Source organism: Salmo salar, chromosome ssa09 (assembly GCF_905237065.1).
Source record: "Salmo salar chromosome ssa09, Ssal_v3.1, whole genome shotgun sequence".
NCBI lineage: Eukaryota > Metazoa > Chordata > Actinopteri > Salmoniformes > Salmonidae > Salmo > Salmo salar.
Genome location: NC_059450.1, coordinates 123831981 through 123855451, shown reverse-complemented (window position 1 = coordinate 123855451; position 23471 = coordinate 123831981). Strand labels below are relative to the sequence as shown.

At 44.9% G+C, this 23471-nt stretch overlaps 1 protein-coding gene across 17 annotated transcripts in view; it reads left to right on the top strand.

The window, feature by feature from the left end:
- The window catches only part of LOC106612562 (histone-lysine N-methyltransferase MECOM), a 177850-nt gene that overhangs the window by 33354 nt on the left and 121025 nt on the right, over positions 1-23471 (top strand). The window lies entirely within an intron of this gene.

Sequence of the window (23471 nt, the reverse complement as noted above, 5' to 3'; positions counted from 1 at the left end):
GTACTTTGGTGCGAAAAGTGCAAATCAATCCCAGAACAAGAGCAAAGGACCTTGTGAAGATGCTGGAGGAAACAGGTACAAACGTATTTATAGCCACAGTAAAATTAGTCCTATATCGACATAACCTGAAAGGCCACTCAGCAAGGAAGAAGCCACTGCTCCAAAACCGCCATAAAAAAGCCAGACTACGGTTTTGCAAATGCACATGGGGACAAAGATCATACTTTTTGGAGAAATGTCCTCTGGTCTGATGAAACAAAAATAGAACTGTTTGGCCATAATGACCATGGTTATGTTTGGAGGAAAAAGGGGGAGGCTTGCAAGCTGAAGAACACCATCCCAACCGTGAAGCAGCATCATGTTGTGGGGGTGCTTTGCTGCAGGAGGGACTGGTGCACTTCACAAAATAGATGGCATCATGAGGAAGGAAAATTATGTAGCTATATTGAAGCAACATCTCAAGACATCAGTCAGGAAGCTAAAACTTCATCGCAAATGGGTCTTCCAAATGGACAATGACCCCAAGCATACTTCCGAAGTTGTGGCAAAATGTCTTAAAGACAACAAAGTCAAGGTATTGGAGTGGCCATCACAAAGCCCTGACCTCAATCCTATAGAACATTTGTGGGCAGAACTGAAAAGCGTGTGTGAGCAAGTAGGCCTGCAAACCTGACTCAGTTACACCAGCTCTCTCAGGAAGAATGGGCCAAAATTCACCCAACTTATTGTGGGAAGCTTGTGGAAGGCTACCTGAAACGTTTGGCCCTAGTTAAACAATTTAAAAGCAATGCTACCAAATACTAATTGAGTGTATGTAAACTTCTGACCCACTGGGAATGTGATGAAAGAAATAAAAGCTGAAATAAATCACTCTACTATTATTCTGACATTTCACATTCTTAAAATAAAATGGTGATCCTAACTGACCTAAGACAGGGGATTTTTACTAGGATTAAATGTCAGGAATTGTGAAAAACCGAGTTTAAATGTATTTGGCTAAAGTGTATGTAAACTTCAGACTTCAACTGTACACACACGTGTGCTCGTACACACATTACACACACACACACACACACACACACACACACACACACACACACACACACACACACACACACACACACACACACACACACACACACACACACACACACACACACATACACACACACACACACACATAAGTAGAGGGGCCTCTTGCCCCGGCAACGCCTCTTATTACCAACTGCTTACTCTCAGACAGTACTGGCTGCAGTACACCGTGCATCCACAGAGATAGTAGGAGTGTTCACTGAACCACAACTAGATGGACCTATCCTGCATTGCAGAGATCAGTGTGATACCACTCTATTCTAAGCTAACATGGTTACCTCAAGATCACAACTGACTTCTAAAATTAGAGCGATCGGTGAGAGGGCAGAACAAAACTGACTGGAGAGGAGGAGAGGAGGGAAGAAGAGCGGTGGTGGAGAGTTTGGGCCCAGCCTTTTGGAGAAAGAAAGCCATGAAAACGATTCATTTTACAAGAACCAAGGCTCTCACTTCTTACATGGCCAGCTCTGCTCCCATAAAGCCTACAGACATCCATATTAAAAGCTACTCCCAATGTGTTCCCCCTCCTCGTCCAGCTACAGGCTGGCTCTACCAACCCTCTGGAAGTGTTTGAAACGAAGTGGGCTTTTCTGATTCAACCTCATTAACTAGCTATAATAAACAAAACAATGTGTTTTTAATGGACGGTGAGTAACTCCCCCTCCACCGTCCTCTACCTCGTCCGGCCCCCACACCCCCACACCAACGCAGAGCCACTGGTGAACGACACACACACACACACACACACACACACACACACACACACACACACACACACACACACACACACACACACACACACACACACACACACACACACACACATACACACACACACACACATGGGGCGACTGGCCGGTGGGTTTCCCATGGCTGCAGCCTGCAGTGTCAGTATGATGGATGGGCAGGGGTGGCGGGGGCTGCCCTCTCCCCTCTCCTCTCCTCTCTCCTCCGGGACATCTCTGGGACTGACAGGCACATTGTGGCGCCCGTGCAGCGCTGCCCCGCCCGCTGGCACCGCGACAGAGACCCCAGAATACGCCCGCTTCGCCAGCTGCACACAGACTTAGAAATACTCATACTCTCTCACACACACTCACAAACGTATTCAGACACACGCATAAAAAACCATGCAGTCTCCCACATTCAACCTCTGTTCGGCTCGCTTGAAACCACCCTGGACTCATGTAATATGGCACATATGTCTGATATACATTCTTATTCATACACACACACTCACACATGCCCTCAGTCAAACCAAAGAAACGTCGTGGCACACGCAAACACACACAGGCACACGGGCAGTAGTGGTGGTAGGCTTCTGCTCTGGCACTGGTCCTGGTAGTTTGTGCTGGTGGCCTTGGCCATTTGTTTTAGTTAGGTTGGTGTGCTGTTGCCGTGTTGAGCTAACCATTAGCAGAACCTTTCTCACGTTTGCTCTGATAGTCGAGCGTTGAACAAGACATGGAAGTAGGGCAACATGAGACTAGGGCTCCCAAATGGCACCCTATAACCTATAGAGTGCACTACTTTTGACCAGAGCCGAATGGGCGCTGGTATAAAGTAGTGCACTATAAAGGAAATAGGGTGCCATTGCGGAGGAAAATGAGGTTAGCGTGCGGAGCAGTAGCCTGTACCTGAACCCCCTGCTGCCCCTCAGTGGGGGAGACATTAGCTTAGTGATGAATAAACACCACTGGGCCTCCGCTGCCACAACAGACACTCTGAGTGCTCACCACACACACACACTCACAACCATAGACTAAGAACGCCTTCAAAATAAAACTCTCCCAGCCAGCGTTAAACAATCCAATAACCCAGCAAGCACTTATCAAAGTAAAACAATGCCCTAGCTTCTATCATGTAGTAAAACTGCTGTTTATGTTTCTAGTTTTCTTCTAACGTCTAACAGTACTTTAAATGTGCCTTCTGGGTTGGTGTTGTTTTAAGGTCGTAGAGGTAGGTAGAATGTGTGTGGTCATGATGAAACTGCTGCTGAAGCACTTTCCTCCGAGCGATATGACACTGTTTAGGCTGAGCCCAGTGGTTCCCAGGAGCAGCAGTGTTTAGCACTGGGTCAAAGGTCATTTGAATAGAAAGAGAGGATACCAGAACAGCCAGACATATAGAGTGTGAGGGTGTGACCGACCGTGACCCCAACCACCCTGTACAACCTGTTAGTAAACAGGATGTATTTAACACTGGGAACACACAGTGTGTGTGTGTGTGTGTGTGTGTGTGTGTGTGTGTGTGTGTGTGTGTGTGTGTGTGTGTGTGTGTGTGTGTGTGTGTATGTGAGAGAGAGAGAGAGATGGGGACAGAGAAAGCATTGCAGGGTGTCACCCGCAGTTCAGACGTGCCATGGACAAGGCAATCTGAATTGTAATTCACTATGAGTTTGAGAGAATACAAAATAAAAAATGATCTATAAACAGTCAAACTTGCTCGCACGACATTGGCACCTGCTCAAACGTGGCCTTACAGGTTAACGTCGTCACTTGTTGTCACGTACAATGCTCTTTACAATACAGTACAGTTTCTGAAGCTAGAGTTCTAAGTACACTGAGCTGTCAGCTCTTATTGTGGTGTCTGGGCCTTCCCCTAATTAGTGTCCTCTGTGCTTTGGGATCAGGAAGTGGTCCTTGCCTGGATTAATCTGTCAGTGTGGCCAGACCATCCTTTACCCCACTCCTCCTTACCCCTCCTCGCCCCCCTCTTCTCCACCTCCGCGCCCCAGCGACTGTTTCCTTAGATAAACCCTGACAGAGTTCGAGCCCGGGGCCCACCGCCTACACCCGGCTCCGGGGCCACTCATTGGCTGGCTGGGGCCATCGCCACGGAGGATCGCCGCGGTGACAGGTGTTGATTGAGCATGAGAGGGAGGAAGTGGAAGAGAAGGCCACTTCCTGGCAGACTGTTTTATCAGCCAGGGAGCAGAGAGGTCGGAGGGGGGGTAGGGGTGGAGTGGGTCAGACAGTTATCACAAACCACTGGGTCTGTACAGTGAGGGGCGTGGGGGGTGTGGGTGGGGGGTTGCTAGAAGAGGCCTAGGGCTGCTGACCCAGGGAACTGTCTCCTGCCTATAAACACTGAGTTGAGTTATAGACATGTTTGGTGACTATCAAGAGCAAAAAGTGATGTTTTTCCTCTTATTCTCTGCTGTTGCTGGTAGTTGAATGGGATATCAGAAGTGGTCCATGGACAGCCTTCACATGTGTAGAGACACTGAGTTCTTTGGACAGGCACAGATCACTGCACATTCTCAGTTTGTGTTAGACTTTTTGTTCCTTAGCAATAAGTTAAGTCGGAGAGTTAAGCTTTGGAATGCTTTGGAAATTAGGTGTTAAAGGTGTTTAAAATCTGTTGGCTCATCACAGCAGTGAAAAGAAGTAAGGACTGAAAGGCTGCTGAGACAGGAAGAGAAGAGAAAGTGAGAGAAGGCGAAGGAGAGAGAGGAAGAATGATCAGTGGGGGACTAGCCCGCCACTCCGCCTCCCTCACTCCCCTCCTCACTCCCTCCACAAACCAGCGGGGTCCAATTCCTCCACTTGAGCGCTCAGGGCCGGCAGCGGGCTGATTAGACATACACCCCCAGCCGCGCTGCGCCGGGACTCTGCAGCGGGACAACTTCAGAAGCACCGCCACTCCATGCTGGCCCAAATAAAACCTGACTGCTCGTAATGGACAGGTCCTAATCTCCCCTTGGTTATTTGAAGATTTCTCCAGCCCGCTGCTGGCCACGGCAGAAACAAATTCTCAGGCTTTGTTGATTAAACCGTCCACACTCCACCGTCGCTTATCGTCCTGCGACGAGCTGCTCTTTTTAATTAGAAGTGAGACACCACAAGTGCGCAATTAACAGCTGGTAATTATCGAGCGCTTCAGAAGTGCAACACTCCGCCTTCATTTCAATTATATAATGGACAAGTGACTTTCTGATCTCCACATTAGTGAACCCTTGTAATATTTGTTTTGTGGCAGATTCGGAGGGTTAATGGCGGCCTGTGGTGGCCTTCCATCCGGTGATTAATGTGTACACAGAAAGAGGGATATTAAAACAGGAATAGTCTATCAGGAAATGCAAATCGCACCTTCATGTTAATGAGCAGGAGAGCGCGGGGCTGGGCCGGCCAGCCGTGGCGTTTCATGTGGGAAAAACAAGTGGCCACTCTGCTGCAAACTGATTAGTACATTTGAATTTGAAAGTTTAATTAAATGCTTCTAATACCGATCATTTTAGAGACTGACACATAACATGAAACTGTTTGATACTTAATTTGGTTGGCATTTGATTGCAAGGCACGCATGGCTAAATTGGCTACGCAAGCGTGGAGGAAATGTGCTATCCCAAAGGAGGCAGAAGCCATGGACTTCATTTAAAACCCGTAACTAATAAGTGATGAAAATGTATTTAATGACCAATGCACTCTTTGAGTGTTTAAAGTGGAACACTTGTTCAGTTTTAATTAGTATTGATTTCCATCTATGTACATGGCTGTTGTATTGTTGCTAGTTTAGAGTTTCAATTTTTTCCCCCACCACACATTCCATCAAAATGATAAAAATACAGACCTTGATTGATTTTGTGGCTTACTGAAAGCATGCAGGAGGTTGAATTGGGGAGATTACTAATGAGTAAAAGCTGAAATTCACAGTCTTCATTGGCATGCTCTTCATCCTGAGCTGTCAATATAGGAAATGTTCAAAATAAGTGCAATCTATGTTGTTGTGCTCGTTAATTGCAGTATTCCCCAGGTCAGTACTGTACTTGTAATGTGGTTTTGTATGAGTGTTGCATTATAGTCAGTGTTTTCATAGGCTGACATTTCTCTTCAATTGAGATGTCATTTTTGTAATGTAAAATGAACCGGCCTCTGCTGATATGAGGTTCAAATGATCTCTCTACTTCGTTGATACTGTATCTCAAGTTGTTAAATTACAAACATGTTGTATTAGTTCAATTTGAATAAATCAGGGTTCAGTATAAATTAAATTATGAAATTCATGTTTATTCATTGTTTCTATTTTTCATACATAGTCTTTTTTTCAAATATTTTATCCTTGAAGAACAGTGTAAGAGATGTAGCTGGAAATCCTTGGAAATAAATGCTACAAGGTTATCAATTGAATATTTTATTCACCCTCTATTTGAAGCAACATATTTTTACAACGATTTTATTTTACCTCCTTATACCTTCAACAAAGCATTTTCAAATGAGCATCGTTTTGTTGCTAGTTTAAAGGTAATTTGAGTGTATACCATTTGAATGGCAGTTGATTTGACACATGATAATGTAATATCCTCTTGAGAAATCTCTTCTAAACTTTTACATCATGGGATTTCAGAACAAAGTGTGTGACCAGAGCCAGTCATTACTAAAACCATTCAAATGTGGAAGGCAATAACCAGTACATAAATATTATGTGATGTCATTTTTGGTTTCTGAACGGGGAAACAGACCAAGAGGAGTTATATATGCAAATCCTCACCTTTACATATTCTGAATTTCTGTGGTTTACTTTTAAACCACATCACAGTGTTCTCTAAAGGACAGATTAAAAAAGCCTCAAATCAGTCAAGCACTTAAGAATTTTACATTGGAAGAATATTGGCAGTTTATTGTGAAATAAACACTAAGTATTTCAATTCAAACCAGGTCATTACGGAATGTTAGTCATTAAAGAGGCCCATGTGGCTCTGCTTAAAGTCCCTGTTTGCTTTAACTAGACCCTAGAAGCAAGGCTTTCTGGGAGCTCCATGCACACCGTCCACGTGAGACACTGAGCACAATAGAGGAGAGAATCGCGTTTCCCATCTTCCCCCATGTGTTGAGCGGAGCCCTGTGATGGGTCGGGGTGTGTGTGTGTGTGTGTGTGTGTGTGTGTGTCTCCCGATCTAATCTAAGTCGCTGTTACTGTCATGTTTCTCTCACTCCCTCACTGTCCCTCCGTGTTTTCTCCTCAATCTCGCTGTCATTTGGCAGCTGTCACTCTTCATGTGTATCAACCACTCTTCCCCATGGCCACGACCAAGGCTACCCTCCTAGACTCCTAGACACACACACACACACACACACACACACACACACACACACACACACACACACACACACACGTGCGCACACACACACTCACACACGTACGCACACACACACACACACGTACGCACTGGTTTCCCAGACACAGATTAAACCTCATGGGCATGCTTTTTAATCCAAGACATTTAATCCTTAGAGTGGACCTGTTCATCTGTCATAGTTACAGTTGGGCAAGAGGTTTTTAGAGGCTTTAACTGATGCCTGGAGGTTTATTTGGTCAGGGGTGGCAGGTAGCCTAGTGGTTTGAGCGTTGGGCAAGTAACCGAAAGGTTGCTGGATCAAATCCCCTAGCTGACAAGGTAGAAATCTGCCACTGTTCCCCATTAGGCTGTCATTGTAAATAAGAATTTGTTCTTAACTGACTTGCCTAGTTAAAAAAGGTTACATAGACACAGTCTTACAGCAGTTTGATTCAGAGCTACAGTATCATACTGAAGGAAGCACTACAACAACTCTACATGATGCTGTTATTTTTATTTATTTTTATTTCACCTTTATTTAACCAGGTAGGCCAGTTCAGAACAAGTTCTCATTTACAACTGCGACCTGGCCAAGATAGAGCACAGCAGTTCGACAAAAACAACAACACAGATGGGATAAACAAAAGTACAGTCAATAACAATAGAAAAATCTATATACAGGCCAATAAATAGGTCAATAGTAGCGAAGTAATTAAAATTTAGCAAATTAACACTGGAGTGATAGATGTGCAGATGATAATGAGCAAGTAGAAATACTGGTGTGCAAAAGAGCAAAAAAAGTTAATAAAAACAATATGGGGATGAGGTAGGTAGTTGGATGGGCTATTTATAGATGGACTATGTACAGCTGCAGTGATCGGTAAGCTGCTCAGATAGCTGATGTTTAAAGTTAGTGAGGGAGATATAAGTCTCCAACTTCAGCGATTTTTGCAATTCGTTCCAGTCATTGGCAGCAGAGAACTGGAAGGAAAGGCGGCCAAAGAGGTGTTGGCTTTGGGGATGACCAGTGAGATATACCTGCTGGAGCGCATGCTACGGGTGGGTGTTGCTATGGTGACCAGTGAGCTGAGATAAGGCGGAGCTTTACCTAGCAAAGACTTATAGATAAGATGACCTGGAGCCAGTGGGTTTGGCAACGAATATGTAGCGCGGGCCAGCCGACGAGAGCATACAGGTCGCAGTGGTGGGTGGTATATGGGGCTTTGGTGACAAAACGGATGGCACTGTGATAGACTATATCCAGTTTGCTGAGTAGAGTGTTGGAGGCTATTTTGTAAATGACATCGCCGAAGTCAAGGATCGGTAGGATAGTCAGTTTTACGAGGGTATGTTTGGCAGCGTGAGTTACGGAGGATTTGTTGCGAAATAGGGTGCCAATTCTAGATTTAATTTTGTATTGGAGATGCTTAATGTGAGTCTGGAAGGAGAGTTTACAGTCTAGCCAGACACCTAGCTTAGCTCGCTAGCTATCTACTTAAACACAAAGACAAACGATAAGAGAGAGAGGCCACAGTCCCGCAGTATTGTCCAGTTAAATCACGTCAAAATACAGGGAGATTGACATCCATAACAAGTAACATAAACACTTTTGCTGCTGAGGGATACTGTGTTGCTTAGGGTACAAGGCGAACAGTCCGGCTTCCAACAATCACAAAACAAACATCCTCTCCAAGAGCTCTCGATGCTCGGCCCCATTTCACATGTCTGGGAGGGCTTTGGAAAGCCTCTGTAGTCTACACGTTATTGTATGTAACAAGTCTGTAACAAGGTTGGTCTGCTGGTATGCCAGTGTTGGAGGGTAGGAGGCCTACGGGTGGAATGCAACGGTCAGACAAAAACCCTCTAAATCCAACGAGACCAAACGGAAGATGTCAGACATAGGTCCTATTTGGTCAGTTTTCCTCTATTTAAATATGAAATATTCCTACAGTTTTGTTTTCTTGCTTTTTTCTCTCATAGACCCTTTTGTCAGTCTGATTTAGTGACTAGCAGACCCATGGAACACACCGCACCTACTAATACAGTGTAGACATTCTTCACCGTACACACATGAAGCCGGTGTTTATTGGGGGAGAAAACGTATGCTCGTGAAGGATCGAGGGACGGAGAAGTAGAAAGTGACAGAGGCTAAGAGAAAGGGAGGATAGGACAGAAAATGAAGAAAGAGGGGCCTCCTCTGAATTGGTGCTTCCATTGTGAGACGTAAACAATGCCTGTTTTGATAACCTCTGACTTCTCTCTACATAGGGCCAATAGTGGTGACAAAGGCTCTTTTTGGGCCTGTTTCAAGTGGCTTGGAGGGCGAGAGAAAAGGATTAATTAAATAAAGCTGACTCAAAGAAGACGTATTATAAAGCCCTTTTCATTGGTACTGAGGTGCCTCTAATTTCACAAAAGAACAAAGGTGGTTGAACCTTAGTGACTAGATGGGAACGTGTCAGTGGTGTGAGAGAGAACAGGTGGGTACGGAGATAGGAATGACCCGACCCCAGTTACGTTTTCTCCAGGTCATTATTGATTATGCAAGGTCATACTTTTGTAATGTATAGAACAGGAGGTTGGAGAGGACGGCTCATGGGAATGACTGGAGCAGAATGAGGGGAATGGAATCAAGTACATGTGTGCGCATGTTTGAGCTTGTTAAGTGAACACATATACTACTAGCAAGTGATCTGACCAGAGGCAATCCACAAAAGATAAAACAGTCTGAGATCTGAGAGGCTTCAGATCTGATTATGAGGGCGTGGTCAACGTTTGCGGGATATATCTCGTAGCTCATTGTATGTCTGTGAGTCACTATTTAGATTTTCTTGTGACGTGAGTATGTTGTGTCCGTGTGTGTCTATACATGACTGTTTGTGTGTGTGTGTCTCTGTGATGTGATTGTGTCGGTGTCTTTTCAACGTTTGTATATGTGACTGTTGGTGTGTATGTGTTTCTGTGATGTGTGTGTGTGTGTGTGTGTGTGTGTGTGTGATGTGCCTGAGTTTGTCAGATGCCTCACTCTGGAGCTGTGGGCCATTTGTCATGGCTGAGATTCATTATGTGTGTGTCCCTGTCCCCATGCGGCCGGTGTGATTACTGCTGACCCCCCGTGACAGGCACAGCGCCTTCATTATGTCACCAAGGCAGCCCTGTCACCAGCTACACTCTCTAACTGTCTGTGTGACACCCCTCGGTGGGAATCCAATCTCTCATCTGGGTGTCCACCTGTCTCTCTGTGTGTGTGTGTGTGTGTGTGTGTGTGTGTGTGTGTGTGTGTGTGTGTGTGTGTGTGTGTGTGTGTGTGTGTGTGTGTGTGTGTGTGTGTGTGTGTGTGTGTGTGTCAGGGTTTCCGTTAGGAATATGTGGCTGGCGCCGGACAGCAACTTTTTAATTTACCGGACATTTGAGAAATCTACCGGGCCCATATGCATTGGGTGTGTAACCTGATGAGGGCGTCCACCCACGGTGCTCAGAATGACAGAAATCACATTTACATTATGGTCATTTCATATTAACTGAACATGCAAGTCAAGGATGCAGTGATGTCTCTTAGCCTCTTGCCAAATTCTGCACTTTGAAGATGTTAGAATCACTGTCCACATTAACTTTTCCTCAGCCAACAAGACAGGCTAGTGATTTGTTGTTCATTACTCATGTCAACAGTATACCTATTCTATTGGTCAGCTTGTCGAGAAAGAAATATCCTATTCCAAACAGACTCTGAGACAGTTTTGGGGGGATAGAGCCCAGATTTATACAACCAGTAGGTCTAGGCTATATAAAAAAAAGAAATGACGTTAAAAAGCAATGAGTCTGATACAACAGATCAGAATGCTTAGCTTATATTATTTCTTCACATTATAAGCACAGCAATGCACACAAGGCAGTAGGCTATGCGCAAATGTTAGTTCCATAATGCAATTAGAGGGAAAACACCTTTGTCTAAAGGGCACCGCACATCAAATCAAATAACATTTTATTTGTCACATGCAGTGAATACAACAGGTGTAAACCTTACAGTGAAATGCATACTTACAAGCCCTTAACCAACAATGCAGTTTTAAGAAAAAAGAAGTCTTAAGAAAGTATTTGATAAAATAAACTGAAGTTAAAAACATAAAAAATAATAATTAAATAATTAAAGATCAGCAATTAAATAACAATAGTGAGGCTATATACAGGTGGTACCGGTACAGAGTCAATGTGCGGGGGTTAGTCGAGGTAACTGAGGTAAAGTGACTATGCATAAATAATAAACAGAGAGTAGTTTAGAGGTCCTGGATGGCTGGAAGCTTGGCCCCTGTGATGTACTGGGCCGTACGCCCTACGCTTTGTAGTGCCTTGCGGTCGGAGGTCGAGCAGTTGCCATACCAGGCGCTGATGCAACCAGCCAGGATGCTCTCGATGGTGCAGCTGTAGAACTTTTTGAGGATCTGAGGACCCATGCTAAGTCTCCTGAGGGGGAATAGGCATTGTCATGCCCTCTTCACAGCTGTCTTGGTGTGTTTGGACCATGATAGTTTGTTGGTGATGTGGACACCAAGGAACTTGAAGCTCTCAACCTGCTCCACTACAGCCTCATCGATGAGAATGAGATGAGAATTTCCTGTAGTCCACAATCATCTCCTTTGTCTTGATCACGTTGAGGGAGAGGTTGTCAACCTGGCGCCACACTGCCAGGTCTCTGACCTCCTCCCTATAAGCTGTCTCATCGTTGTTGGTGATCAATCCTACCTCAGGCCTACCTCTGTTGTGTCGTCTTCAAACTTAATGATGGTGTTTGAGTCGTGCTTGGCCATGCAGTCATGGGTTAACAGGGAGTACAGGAGGGGACTGAGCACGCACCCCTGAGGGGCCCCTATGTTGAGGATCAGAATGGCAGATGTGTTGTTACCTACGCTTACCACCTGGGGGTGGCCCGTCAGGAAGTCCAGGATCCAGTTGCAGAGGGAGGTGTTTAGTCCCAGGGTCTTAAGCTTAGTGATGAGCTTTGAGGGCACTGTGGTGTTGACCGCTGAGCTGTAGTCAATGAATAGCATTCTCATGTAGGTGTTCCTTTTGTCCAAGTGGGAAAGGGCAGTGTGGAGTGCAATAGAGATTGCGTCATCTGTGGATCTGTTGGGGCAGTATGTATTATCCCATTTCTGGGATAATGGTGTTGATGTGGGCCATGACCAACCTTTCAAAGAACTTCATGTCTACGGGTCGGTAGTCATTTAGGCAGGTTACCTTGGTGTTCTTGGGCACATGGACTATGGTAGTCTGCTTAAAACATGTTGCTATTACAGACTCGGTCAGGGACAGGTTGAAAATGTCAGTGAAGACACTTGCCAGTTGGTCAGTACACGTCCTGGTAATCCATCTGGCCCTGCAGCCTTGTGAATCACACAGTCGTCCGGAACAGCTGGTGCTCTCATGTATGCTTCAGTGTTGCTTGTCTCGAAGCGAGCATAGAAGTAATTTAGCTCGTCTGGTAGGCTCGTGTCACTGGGCAGCTCACGGCTGTGCTTCGCTTTGTAGTCTGTAATAGTTTGCAAGCCCGCCACATCCGACGAGCGTCGTAGCCGGTGTTGTACAATTCAATCTTAGTCCTGTATTGACACTTTGCCTGTTTGATGGTTCGACGGAGGTCATAGCGGGATTTGTTATAAGCGTCCGGGTTAGTGTCCCGCTCCTTGAAAGCGGTAGCTCTACCCTTTAGCTCAGTGCTGATGTTGGCTTCTGGATGGGGTATGTACGTACGGTCACTGTGGGGACGACATCATCGATGCACTTATTGATGAAGCCAGTGACTGATGTGGTGTACTCCTCAATGCCATCGGAAGAATCCGATGGCATATTCCAGTCTGCGCTAGTAAAACAAACATGAGCGGTTGCATGTGACAGAGATGAAAATATCCATTAGAGATGTAGAAAGAGAGGAGATCTAATAGGCTACTTTGAAGCAAGGTAAGACATGCCTCATAATGTGTAAAAAATATATGTAGCAGTATGCGCTTGTGCATGTGCAGTGCATGTGTGTGTGCAGTCTTTTATGTATTGACATATATATATATTATTTTTTCTATCTAGACACAGGTTTTTGCTAAGAAATCGCATTACCACAGTATATTCGTAACATTTGGTCAAATGATATACCAATTCCCCCCACAGAAATCCATACTGGACACTGACATACTTCCCTCATGGTAGTCTCGCTGTAGTCACTAACTATTCAATTATGTCCTATTAGAGGATGGGTGTTGCCAATGTCTCCGCCCAGGCTATTCAGCCCCTGCGCTCTGTCGGGGGGAGACCCCGAGGGCCCTTGTGAGCCTGTGATTAGTGATGTGTCTGCAGAGAGGTGACAGAATCCCTCTCAAATATTTTGTCTTCATTTTACGGCTACCGAGATGCAATTACGGAGCAGCAGTTCATTACCGCACGCCGCTTCTTCATGTTTTATGCATGCTCTTCGTTTACCGCTTTATTAATGAGCCAGCTATGCTGGCCACCGCCACGCTGCAGGCTGCACTACGGACACTGATGTGGTGTGTATGTGTGTGTGTGTGTGTGTGTGTGTGTGTATGCACAATAGGTGGTCATTGGTCAGTCTCCCCCACCCTGCCCTTGCCCTGCCTGGGTTTCCAGGTGGATCTGGGTTTGGCGGAGGTAGAGGGGATTGGAGAGGGCCAGTAGGGGTGACTAACTGCACCTCCCTCTGCAGAACAAACTCCATCTGCATCCAGCATTGAGACAGATGAGTCCAATTTGGCTCCTTAACTTTTCTGCAGTGTGATGGATGTGTGGCGGCTGTGCACGGTGAGTGAGAGAGAGGAGGGTGAGGGGGACCCCTCAGCTCTGGCCCGGCCAGGGAGGGAGGGACACCCGGCCATCGGTAGATAACTGATGACCTCACAGTGCCACACCACGCTGGCCAAACCCAAGCTAATAGGCTAACTGGGACATGGTTCTGACTGATTTTCCTCTCAGACCGGATAACAGTGGACCATCTGCACGACTGATGAGTCTTTGATAAGAGCGATTCTCCGCAGGCCTTGATAAATATTTTATCAAGCATAATGGAAATTGTCAAATCAATCTAATTGTGTAATACATTATGAAGACAACAAAATGAAACATAGCACATATGCTATCATTTCACTTTTACGACAGGCAGGCGGCCGGGCACCCGTGGGGTTTCTGGGGGACCTCGGGGCTGGCAGCGCCCACTTTGGATATACGTCTCCCCTGTGCTGCCCATGAGCTGCCTCACATACATTTCATCAACTGATTCATTTCTCAAATGTGGACAACTGTGAGGCATAATTACATTAGAGCCTGATGGCATTCAGCCACAGAGAGAGAGAGAGAGAGAGAGAGAGAGAGAGAGAGAGAGAGAGAGAGAGAGAGAGAGAGAGAGAGAACAGCAGTTACAGCAGTATGGAAGTGATGAATACAAATTCGATCAATTACTGTATCATTTTCTCCTTTAATAAGTATGAATGGTATATTTTCTCAGAGTTAGTTATTGGAGGTGAGATGAACTGGTTAAATCAGGCTGCATTTAGAAGTACAGTTCTGTTGGTAGTCATGGAAGATGTTGTGTTTTTTATGTGCGAATGGTAACGATAATTTGTGTGTGTGTTTGTGTGCAAAAAACAGTATTTAGCTGCATTTTCTCTTTATGTCTCAATGGGGAGGGGTAAGGTATTGCTGGGCGGCTGTCTGGTGCAGTAGAGGGATGAGGACAGAGGAGAGGAATGGGGGGAGCACTCAGAGTAAACAAATAAAAAGCTTGTGGTGTGTGACATGGAGGGGGGAGACAGAGGATCATGATGGTATTAATGACCTTTATCAACACACACACACACTCACTCCACGTCACTGCAGAGGAGAAAAGAGCCTAATCAATATCTCCACACACACACACACATACACACAGCACCTTTCTCAAACAAAAAACACAAAAATACAATACACACTTTCACACAAACAGCGTCTTTGATCCAACAAAAATTGCCAGCTCTTGTTCACGTGCAGAAATGTTTATTTATTTGGGGGGAAAGCCGTCTTAGTGTTTTTCTCACCTCTTTCGCTCTCTTTCCCACCGTCTTGTCCTTTCACCTCTACCTCCCTCCATGTCTTCCCTCTCCCTCCTCCCATCCTGCAGGGGCCCCACGGGGCCCGGGGTCAGTAGCTGATGCGCTGGCCCTTTAAACCCGGCCTGATGTATTGCCCGTGGAAACAATGTGAGAGCTTAGTTATTATTCTGTTTGCTTTTGGCTCTGACAGGCATGAGTTAGCGTCCGACTGGGATCCTATCTCATTAGGCCAAATGCTGGAGTAAAACAATCATAAAAATCATTTGGCAACCAGCATCCACTTAGGAGCGCCTGTCATGCAGGTTGATAATAAACTCTCCAAATTGGAGTCAGGGAGAGTGAGTGAGAGGAAGAGGTGGAGAGAGAGTGAGGCCCATATGCTCCCTGCCGTTAGAGACTCTTAATGATATGAAGTGGTTGAGTTTATATGGAGGTGCCTCAGCCTCTCCATTGATAATATTGATTGTGGTTAGAGAACCCTCAACCCTGGCTTCACAGTGTGTGTGTGTGCGCGTGTGCGTGTGGTGTGAGCTTATTTGGAAACCTTCTGCATATGCATTAGTATGGATTGTGATTGGTTTTGTGTGTGTGGTGTGTAAAATGTGTGTGTGTGTGTGTGTTTATGGTAGGGGATGAAGCCTACAACAGTGGCTCTGAGGTGTGATCTATATGCATGTCAACCCTCTCTCTCTCTCTCTCTCTCTCTCGCTCTCTCCCTCTCTCTCCCTCTCTCTCACACACACACTCTCTCTCCCCTTCTCTTGCTCTTCCCCTCGCCACCTCGCCCAAACATACATCTTTATCAAGCGCCTGTTGTCAGACAACATTAGATAATTAATAGGTCATTTGTCAGCCCTGTGAGAAACATGTTAAAATCCCCCCGCGCTACCAGGATGAATCCAGTTGTCTGCTCAGACGCCTTTGTGTCAGGCTGCCATCAGCGACACACATTGTCCATGAAAGGGGCCTCATTATTAATCACAACTAATGCTAATTAATTAGGTGTCTGCGTGTGTGTGTGTCTGCGTGTGTGTGTGTTCACAAAGGGACCGGGCCTAACTTTCAGTTGTTGTACGGTGTTAATTGGTGGACTTAGTGCAGGGACTTTAATTGAGTGTTTTCCATTGAGAGAGTGGAGGAGTAGTTGACTAACAGGCGGCAGGAGAAAAAACACAAGACAGTGTACTCATTAATTAACACGCTCTAAGTGCACTGCTCTGGTCAGGATTGCCTCGTGTGTGTGTGTGTACATATGTACGTGTGTACGTGTGTATATGTATACATTGAGTGTACAAAACATTAAGGACACCTGCCTTGTATTGAGTTGCACCCTCTCCCCCCTCCCCTTTGCCCTCAGAATAGCCTCAATTCATCGGGGCATGTACTACAAGGTGTCAAAAGCGTTCCACAGGGATGCTGGCCCATGTTGACTCCAATGCTTCCCACAGTTGTGTCAAGTTGGGTGGATGTCCTTTGGGTGGTGGACCATTCTTGATACACACTGGAAACTCAACTGTCTCAAGGCTTAAAAATCCTTCTTTAATCTGTCTTCTCCCCTTCAGCTACAATGATTGAAGTGTATTTAACAAGTGACATCAATAAGGGATTTTAGCTTTCACCTGGATTCACCTCGTCAGTCTATGTCATGGAAAGAGCACACAGTGTGTGTGTGTGTGTGTGTGTGTGTGTGTGTGTGTGTGTGTGTGTTTTAGCTTATTAAGTATGTGTATGTGTCTAAAGTTTGAAATTAGAATTTCAGAGGTTTAAAATGTAGTGCTACTTTATTTAAACATCTATAAATGTTTTGTTCTGTACATGTTTGTTGTTCAAGTGCACATGCAGTATATATTGTGCTACACCTACAGTAAATATTGTAGTACATATGAAGTAAATATTGTGGGTTATTTTGCTTGCCTTCAGCGTACTCGACTCGATGTGTTTCCTTGGTTGAGTGATATCTCTTTTCCCCTGCTCTTGCTCTGCTGAGCTGCTCAGTTTTTGGCTCCTGTTGGAGCTCCTGTTCGGGCCCCTGTTGGCCCCTCCATCGTTCAGCCGTTGAGTATGCCCAGTGGAACCACTGGATTCCCACAAAGCAGCACTAAGGCCTTCATTAAGACACAAAGCCACAGTTAATTATGAAGCTTACTGCTGCTCACCAGGGCACAGGCACACAGTGCTCTCACAACGCACTCACAACGCTCATACAACGCTTTCACAATGCTCTCATCTAAAAACCCAGGAAAGTAAACATTCATAAATACACTGTAATTACTAGTATTTAAGAAAATATAAATAAACTATTCTTAACTGTCAGAGTTTCAATTCCAAACCCCAGTCAGAACCTTTTGAGATGTTTGTCTCTCTCTCGCACGCTCGCTCTCTCTCTCTCTCTCTCTCATTCATTCTGTCTCGCTCTTTCTCATTCTCTCTCTCTCTCCCTCTCTCCCTCTCCTGATTCAGTTCCCTCTGTATAACAGTATGTATTGGTCAGCCTTGGTATGATGATGCTACAGTATATGATGCTATAGTGTGTCTGTGTATTTAACCAGGATGATGTATCTCTCAGTCTTTCAATGCCTCATCCCTTACAGCAGTATCAGGGGAATACTTTATAACTATGACATTAAAGGGATGTTGCTGGGATGTTTCTCAGAGAAAAATCTCACTCAGGGGCTGAGAGGTCAGAGGTCACCTGTAGTGTCAGTGATGACCCAGATGTCTGTGGGTGGTTCAGAAATTTGCGCCCTGTAGCACAAACTCCAAAAAGTTCTGGGACAATGTAAAGTCCATGGAGAATAAGAGCACCTCCTCCCAGCTGCCCACTGCACTGAGGCTAGGAAACACTGTTACCACCGATAAATCCACGATAATTGAGAATTTCAATAAGCATTTTTCTACGGCTGGTCATGCTTTCCACTTGGCTACCCCTACCCCGGTCAACAGCCCTGCACCCCCCACAGCAACTTGCCCAAACCTCCCCCATTTCTCCTTCACCCAAATCCAGATAGCTGATGTTCTGAAAGAGTTGCAAAATCTGGACCCCTACAAATCAGCTGGGCTAGACAATCTGGACCCTCTCTTTCTAACAATATCCGCCGCAATTGTTGCAACCCCAATTACTAGCCTGTTCAACCTCCCTTTCATATCGTCTGAGATCCCCAAATATTGGAAAGCTGCCGCGGTCATCCCCCTCTTCAAAGGGGGAGACATTCTAGACCCAAACTGTTACAGACCTATATCTATCTTACCCTGCCATTCTAAGGTCTTCGAAAGCCAAGTTAACAAACAGATTACCGACCATTTCGAATCCCACCGTATCTTCTCCGCAATGCAATCTGGTTTCCGAGCTGGTCATGGGTGCACCTCAACCACACTCAAGTTCCTAAACGATATCATAACCGCCATCGATAAAAGAAAATACTGTGCAGCCGTATTCATCAACCTGGCCAAGGCTTTCGACTCTGTCAATCACCACATTCTTATCGGCAGACTCAACAACCTTGGTTTCTCAAATGACTGCCTCACCTGATTCACCAACTACTTCTCAGACAGAGTTCAGTGTGTCAAATCGGAGGGCCTGTTGTCCGGGCCTCTGGCAGTCTCTATGGGGGTGCCACAGGGTTCAATTCTCGGGCCGACTCTTCTCTGTATACATCAATGATGTCGCTCTTGCTGCTGGTGATTCTCTGATCCACCTCTACGCAAACAACATCATTCTGTATACTTCTGGCCCTTCTTTGGACACTGTGTTAACTAATCTCCAGACGAGCTTCAATGCCATACAACTCTTCTTCCGTGGCCTCCAACTGCTCTTAAATGCAAGCAAAACTAAATGCATGCTCATCAACCGATCGCTGCCCGCACCTCCCCTCCCGTCCAGTATCACTACTCTGGACGGTTCTGACATAGAATATGTGGACAACTACAAATACCTAGATGTCTGGTTAGACTGTACACTCTCCTTCCAGACTCACATTAAGCATCTCCAATACAAAATTAAATCTAGAATTGGCATCCTATTTCGCAACAAAGCATCCTTCACTCATGCTGCCAAACATACCCACGTAAAACTGACTATCCTACCGATCCTTGACTTCGGCGATGTCATTTACAAAATAGCCTCCAACACTCTACTCAGCAAATTGGATGCAGTCTATCACAGTGCCATCCGTTTTGTCACCAAAGCCCCATATACCCTGGCCCTCACTTCATATTTGTCGCCTAACCCACTGGCTCTAGGTCATCTATAAGTCTTTACTAGGTAAAGCCCCGCCTTCTTAGCTCACTGGTCACCATAGCAGCACCCACCCGTGGCATGCGCTCCAGCAGGTATATTTCACTGGTCACCCCCAAAGCCAACTCCTCCTTTGGCCGCCTTTCCTTCCAGTTCTCTGCTGTCAATGACTGGAACGAATTGCAAAAATCACTGAAGCTGGAGACTCATCACTAACTTTAAGCATCAGCTGTCAGAGCAGTTCACAGATCATTGCAGCTGTACATAGCCCATCTGTAAATAGCTCATCCAACTACCTCATCCCCATATTGTTATTTATTTATTTTTGCTCCTTTGCACTCCAGTATCTCTACTTGCACAATTGTCTTCTGCACATCTGTCACTCCAGTGTTTAATTGCTAAATTGTAATTACTTCGCCACTACGGCCTATTTATTTCCTTACCTCCCTAATCTTACCTCATTTGAACACACTGTATATAGATTATATTTCTATTGTGTTATTGACTGTACGTTTGTTTATTCCATATGTAACTCTGTGTTGTTGTTTGTGTCGCACTGCTTTGGGTTAGGGTTAGGGTCTTGGCCAGGTCGCAGTTGTAAATGAGAACTTGTTCTCATCTGGCCTACCTGGTTAAAAAATGCTGGGAGGCCCATACAAGCCAGGAGGAGCAGGAGGCCATTTCACATCCAGCAGCAATAATGGCTTAAAGGGATATTGTAAGATTTCATAATTTGTGTTATTTTTCTACTTACCGAGAATCATGGATACCATTTGTATATCTCTGCGTGCAGTTTGGAGATTATTGGAGTTAGTATATAATTAGTTTAGCGCAATTGCTAGAAGTCTCCTGATACAGTAGCCAGCTCCTCTCAAAAGCAAGGAAATAGACATTCTAACTACTCTAAAGCTGGGTGGTTGTGATCTCTATACATCTCTATGCAACAACAGGGGCAGAGAATAAGGAAGTGTATAGAATATATTTGTATATATTTTTTAGGATTATCAGTAAATTAACACATTTATAAAAGATCAATTACTATGTACAGTATAGCTAAGTGAATATGTATAACTTAGAATGAAGGTATTGCCATCCCAGGGTCATGCACTGCAGAGAACACTGGAAGAATTATCACTGTGAATCAATGTAATGTTTGTGTAAATTAATCTCAAAACGGATGGGTTGCCAACTGGCGATTTGACACGAAAACCTAATTTAGTTCATAAAGAATATTTAGAACTTTTATTATTCAGAAACATACAGTACCATCAAATACCATCATACTGTCAAAAATCGGAAAAATATTGGGATATGACATTTTGGTGTCACGATCTTGGAAATGAGTGGACCAAGGCACAGCGTGAGTATAGTTCCAAATATTTCTTTAAGTGAAACTAACAAAACAAAATAACAAAACTTATAAAGACCGTGAGGACATAGTGCCCAAACACACTAACAAATAATCATTATCCCACAAAACACAGGTGGGGAAATAGCTACCTAAATATGATCCCCAATCAGAGGCAACGATAAACAGCTGCCTCTAATTGGGAACCATATTAGCACCAACATAGAAATAGATATACTAGATCACCCCTAGTCACGATAAACAGCTGCCTCTAATTGGGAACCATATTAGCACCAACATAGAAATAGATATACTAGATCACCCCTAGTCACGCCCGGACCTACTACACCATAGAGAACCAAGGGCTCTCTATGGTCAGGGCGTGACATTTGGCCATATCGCCCAGCCCCAATCATCATGTGTGATCTGTGCTATAAGGGCGTGCCTGTCTGTCATCAAATGAACCTTGCAGACAAGCTGAGTCCCGCCCATATGTGAGGAGTTAATTTCCATATGTCATAAGGAAAGACCCCTGTCAATCATGCCTATAGCTCTCTGTGATTGGCCTGATCGATAAGTGATTTGCTATGCCACTGTACACTGACTATGACTAACTGAACAATCAGCTGGATTGAGACTCAGCTGAATATACAAGTTTGTATGATCTCACAATGTGGTTAACACTGTATATGTTGTCTATTATCAAAGATTTCATGCTAAATATTTATGTCGTGGAGGGATGAGTTTGATTCCCTTATACGTCAATCTCTCTGCTTTTAAAAATATTTTTGTGCATTTCTTTTACACTGTACATCCCAAGAAATATTCAGAGACAGAGAGAGGGAGAAAGTGGGAGAGAGAGCGGAAGAGAGAGAGAGTGATAGAGGGATACAGTAGGCCATTTATGTATGAGTGTGTTACTGTCTGTGTGTGACTATGTCCACAGGTAGCTAACTTCTCTGTAAACATATGTTTCTGTTTGTCCCGCCGGTGCGTCCCCTGGCGTCCCTAGGCAGTGGCTAGGTCACGCCTCCATTAGGGCTTTTGTCACGGTGATTAATAGCTCCTTTTATCATCTTTAATTCACTCCCTGATGACGGCGGGGCTTGGCTTGACGCTGCTCCGGGTAATGGCGTGATGTATGGGGCGCCCAACGCCTCATGGCGGAGGTGAAAATCATTTCGCCCATGCAGATACCGTCCCGGGAACAAATGTTTTCCCTCCTAATAAAAATGAATGAATTTGGTGTCGAGAGTGAGCGGCAGAACACTGGACGTGTGTGCAAGTGTGCGTGCATGCGTGCGTGCATGCGTGCGCGTGTGTGTGTGTGTGTGTGTGTGTGTGTGTGTGTGTATGAATAATTATGGCCTTTGGCTTTCTGTTCTACAAATTTTGAGAGTAAGAGCATTCTTTTCATTGGTGCTAAAATGCCTTGTGTATTAGGGATCTGCTTCAAATACAGACTTTTACTTTTAGCGTTTATGTCACTTCCTTTTTTAACATAAGATTTCAGAGTACAGACCATGAAGGGACAGCGTTGGCTGTTGAGAGTTGGGTTTTGTGTTGTATAATCATCATTTGTCATCTATGCTATTGATGTTGATGAACGTCGTGTAAAGGATGTGGCCTCTGGCTGGAGTTCCCCTTTTTACCCAGAATTCCTTTGGTGGGCCTCTTTTTGAAGGAGGGCGTCAGCTCGCAGTGATGAGGTAATCGCCAAGATTGAACAAATAAACAAACGTATATGGCCCTCAGTCAGTACACCCCCCCACCGCCTGCCCCACCAACACATGCACGCACTCACACACACACACACACACGCACACACACACACACACACACACACACACACACACACACACACACACACACACACACACACACACACACACACACACACACACACACACAGGCAGACAGACAATTAAACATGTGCTCACGCATGGTCTTACAGGCACGTACACTATGACCACTGATCTATGGCGTTCATCAACATCAATAGCATAGAAGACAAATGATGATTATACTACACAAAACCCAACTCTCAACAGCCGACGCCGTCCCTTCATGGTCTGTACTCTCATATCTTATAATTGTCCTTCAAAATGTAACGCTACAGGATCTGAACAGAACTGCAGCCCCAAACTTATCTCTCATCTGAAGATAAAACCACCGTTTTTAAAACATTCAACACAGCATATTTTCCTTTTTGGAAACGTTTACCTTTCTGAAATGTATATGTTTATTGATCAAAATTATTCCCCCGCTTGAATTGACCAGACTTGGGGAATTTCTGGTCTAAATCAAATATAAACTATGAGACCAGTCGGAGGGAAATGTCAGAGGAGAAACAGCATAGGAGGGATACAGTTACTTTTAAAAGCCCTCGTCTCAACCATATGGCAAACTTCATGTCCAGGGTTATAACCACGTTACACAGTCCTGCACAGAAAATCATTACACACGCTCGTAGAGCCACATTGGGTTTCAGGGCCTGCCCAGCACGACAGTCGTTTAAAAGCTTTGCTCTTTAAACATGCTGGCCCACACAGTATGTGTCAAACACAATGGCAATATAGACGTGGTGACGGATGAGAAAATACGAGAGAAAATAAACTGAAGAGAAAACACGAGAAACTCTTTTTCAAA